Raw genomic sequence first — 4625 nt, 5'->3', positions numbered from 1 at the left:
AATATTGGTCGATCCGTCTCTCAAGAAATTGCAACAACACCAAGTCGTCGCATCTTTACGAGGTAAGTGAGTGACAGAAATGTCGTATTCCTAATTAAATTCCGAGACGTTTTCTCTGTCCAAATCTCCGAAGCTTAGTTTTTGCAATTATAAAATCAATAGTCAGTGAGTGAGTGAGTGAGTGAGTGAGTGAGTGAGTAAGTAAGAGAGAGAGAGAGAGAGAGAGAGAGAGAGAGAGAGAGAGAGAGAGAGAGAGAGAGAGAGAGGAGAGGAGAGGGAGGAGGGAGACCGAAAAAAGACAGTAAAAGTTTGATTTAACAGACTGATTGGAGGAAAGGGAGTTCTGTTGAAAACACTTGCCAAAAATCTGTTAACTCAAACTTCACATAGAAAAGAGCCTTCTTTTACCATTTTCTATTAGTTTTAATGTAAAAAGCTCTAATACCGTACTATAAAACTCTCAATTGGCTCTAATTTATGTGTCATATTTAAATTGCCAGTTTAAATTGTAAGAATTGCAAAATTATTTAACAGATAAAACCACAAATTCGGAGATCAACGAAATTGTATACAGGCTGACTCTAACCACACAATACTTCGAGATAGACTGATTGTGAGATCAAAACGAGCGAGTTGTTACCAATAATTAATGCAATATGAAATGCACACGATGCACATTTTGTTCGTTCGTTACCTCCAAAATCCATTACATCGAACTTCGGTAAATCGAGATTTTACCGAATGAGAAAAGGAAGAATAACGAGAAAGATTGAGAAGAGTAGAAGTCTATTTATTACTAAAACAAATCCAAATAAATCTTTTACACTTTTTCCATTTATAAAAAATTTACTATGCAAGTTATTTTAAATTTTAAATTAAAACTGAAAGCATCGTGATTAAAATCAAATTTACATTAATTTTTATGGTAGAACATTCTTGTTGTGTTGTTTTTCACTATCTCTATCTTTTTATCATTGAATAAATTTTTATGCATGCACGTATACACACAGAAAAGTCCTCCATTATGAGATAGGACTTTAATGTAAAATAGTAGGTTTTCAATGTCCAAGTTCAATCACAAGTCTTTTTTCGCAATAATCACACGATCTAACAATGAATTTTTCACTAAATAGATTTCGCTCCAAGGACAATAAATTCATGGTAGAATCAACTGATGATGCTTATTAATTTAACATAAACCCCGCTATCTCATATTAGGAGCCTATTTCATAATAGAGGACTGCTCTGTGTTGTTGAAAAAATGCAGTTTAGTGAAAATTTGAAATAAAATCAATTTACTATCCAAATTATAAAAAATCTGTAGGAAAGCTGAATGATTAACAAGTAGGTAATAAACGGAAAGACTAGAATAACCGACAGAAGAACCTCACCTAGCAAATAACTTTTCTCCCTCGAATAATTTTATATGGTAATGATAAATAAACATGAAAATACGATACAAAATATTATAAAGGAATAACAATACTATTTATACAATCCATCTAATTCGGCTGCAAAATTTATCACATTTAAAACTCATTTGTTTCGTTCTGTTCTCTTAATAAGTGCGATTTTTAACAGCGTATACATTTATCAAATTACCAAAAGCATACGAAATATTTCATAAATTCTTGATGAACTATGTAAGTTGCAACTCTTTGATGTAGTAGATTTTATGTTATTATAGATATATCTTTCTAACCACAGATGACACAATAGATTCCTTTCAAGGGCTAAAGGTTCTAACAACATATTTAAATTTGGTTGCAATAAAACTTCACCAACAGGTCATATCATTATATATTATATATATATATATATATTAAATATACTAAAATAGTCCTAAAATAGCCCTTTCAATTTTAACTACAAATTTTTTAAGTGATGTAAAAGAACAATTTAGTAAACAAGAGCATATTCAGCATACAAAAAACTATGGAAAACGATTATTCTTGTTCCTATACATTTTTATTGTTAAAAAGTAGTAGTGGAAAATCCTCTGTTACAAGATAGCGGGTTTTTAACACCCAAATTCAATCACAAATCTTTTTTCGCAACGATTACACAATCTAACAAGGAATTCTCCACTAAACAGATTTCGCTCCAAGGACAATAAATTCATGGTGGAATCAACTGATGATGCTTATTAAGTTATCAAAAACTGCCTGCCATATTAGGATCCTATCTCATAATAAGGGACTGTCTTCTAATGAAATAACATCTTATTTTTACTCTTCAACGCTTGTAACTAAACGGTTCATTACAAGGAATCAAGCCTATATTGTAATTTCTAATCAATATCACATAAACTATTTATTTTCAATGTTGCAGCCAATTTCACCGAAATCCAATTTCCATAAGAACCATGCGGGATCCTTTATGTCGTCAACTAAGAATTGTTGATGCATCATTTTAAAATACAATTTTGTGAACACGCTTGCAAACGTGTATGAGCGTATCGAGCATACAAGATGTCTCGAAACAACATGTAAAGATTAATAGAGGGTTGAAAACCAAATGTTTTTTTTCACGCTATATCGCTGAATCGTCGACAATATTTGAGATGTAGAGGAAAGCTCTTTATTATGAGATCAACTCCTAATATTAGATAGTGAAGCTTCTGCTAAATTAATAGACATTATCTGTTGGTTGTACCAATTTATTGCCTTTGGATTGAAATCTGTTTGGTACAAAATTCATTGTTGGACGGTGTGATGGTTGCGAAAAAATATTTGTGATTAAATTTGGATGTTGAAAATCTGCTGTCTCATATTAGGAGCCTATCTCATAACAGAGGACCTTCCTCTATCCCATACAGCACAGAAAGATTGCAGGAACAGTGCAGAAATGTTACATTGCAAGATTGCAATATTGCAGCAACGTTGCGCAACATTGCTGCAACGTTTCTGGAGGATTGCAGCAACGTTGAAATGTCCGCCCTCAGAGAGATTGCAGTGCAACATTATAGCAATGTTGCGGTGCAATATTTTTTGAATAATTTGTCGTTGTTGTACATAAGCAGAGAGTTTACTAATTATGTATGCATCCGGGCCTTTTTCAATACACAGCAAGCTATTGCGAAGCAACCTAAGGAGATTATGTCGCTTCGCAATAGATGGAGATTGCGAGCAACACCGCACTGATCAAGTACTTAATAATTCGCGCGTTATTGGTATCAACGAAAATAACATTATAAAATTCTCGTAATTAGAAACATTTTTTAAATAGAAAATATAGTATTTTCATTACTTTTGAAACATTGCTGCAATATTGCTATCGAAAATTTGCAATTTTGTATCCCTGCAATGTCTCTGCAAGATTGCACTGCAATCCGCAAGATTGCAACGTTTCTGCAATGTAACTGCAACCATCTCTGCTGTATGGGATTATTCATACTGCAGCACTGTGTCCAATTTCGTACAAACTCAATGCATTTTAGTTACTCGGGGAAACAAAATTTCAAGCATCTATTACAACGCGATACTGCAAATTTAGCGATCCTGAAATTCGTTTCAAATCTGCTTCTGATATAACGTTATTATTATGTAGCGGAAAAACACATTCTCGAACATAACCAGAAGTTTATTTATTACTAAAAGAAATGTATAAATCCAACAGTTCTTTTACAATTTCTCCCTTTATATAGAAATTACGATACAAATTATTTTTGATTAACATTGAAATATGAATTAAATTATTTTTACATTATTTACATACCGGAAAAATATTTTCGAACATGAGTTGCCGCTTAAAAACTGTTTGATTTTACTACCATCTATTAACTTTTACACGTTGTCAGCGTTGTTTCAATACAAGCATCAGTGTCAATTTTAAAACTGCACTTTCAATGGCTCTTTATCGGGGAACGTTCTTCGCAATCAATGGCATTCGGCGGTTTCTGTTTATCCATTAAATATGCCTCCGATCGACCAAGCAATTCGCCTCGTCGTCGTAGGAACGATAGCGAGCGTCCGTGACGTGACACGACGATGCTTCACGAATCGAGGATTCGAAACACGACTTGACGAGAGCGTGAGATGCGCGAATGGTAATGAACGTGCCGGTCGAACAATGGAATTAAATGGAAAGGAAAAAGGGAGAGAGAGAGATATATATATACATGCGAGAATGTCGTCCGACGTGGAGCACGTTAACGCACTGCGACTTAGAGGTTACGTTTTGCGATTAGTGATCATTACTCTAAGCAAGACTCACCTAGCGATAAAATGTGTGCACCCCGTGCTTCGCGACAGTAAACTGGAGACGGCGAATCGCGGAAAAGAACCGATAAAATGACGGGAATTTAACGACACGATGACACAATACAACCACGTACATAAGTCACAAAACAGACTGAGCCAGCTAGTTCAGTTGGCTTGCCGAGAGCCGATCTCTTCGCCAGGTGTCTCACGAAGATTACCGCCAACGCCATCTGCCAGTAATACGTTTTACTACGAATTGCGGCGGTACTTTTGAATAAGTGCTCTCTATATTTGATAACACAAGTTCAATTAAAAGAGAGATTGCATTTGAAAAATAACTGGAATGGTTCGATTTACCGACAGAGTCGCATACAATTTTTAGGCTTGTAAAATCTTACCTTGAGGAACGTAACCTCAATATGC

The 4625-nt window shown here is 34.5% G+C and overlaps 1 protein-coding gene across 3 annotated transcripts in view; it reads right to left on the bottom strand.

The window, feature by feature from the left end:
• The window catches only part of LOC105558201 (mitogen-activated protein kinase-binding protein 1), an 83989-nt gene extending 79599 nt beyond the window's left edge, over positions 1 to 4390 (bottom strand). For 2 of the 3 annotated variants that reach the window (XM_012005766.1, XM_012005778.1), the window contains exon 1: positions 4216 to 4390. The gene's annotated coding sequence lies outside the window, so the exon portion shown is untranslated. The remainder of the gene's footprint in view (positions 1 to 4215) is intronic. The other variant, XM_012005779.1, reaches the window with a different exon arrangement.
• Between the last annotated feature and the right edge of the window lie 235 nt (positions 4391 to 4625).

This window comes from Vollenhovia emeryi, unplaced genomic scaffold (assembly GCF_000949405.1).
Source record: "Vollenhovia emeryi isolate VEMERY1.0 unplaced genomic scaffold, V.emery_V1.0 DF939366.1, whole genome shotgun sequence".
NCBI classification, from domain to species: domain Eukaryota; kingdom Metazoa; phylum Arthropoda; class Insecta; order Hymenoptera; family Formicidae; genus Vollenhovia; species Vollenhovia emeryi.
Note: the sequence above shows the minus strand (reverse complement) of the source record. Positions and strands in the feature narration are given on the sequence as shown.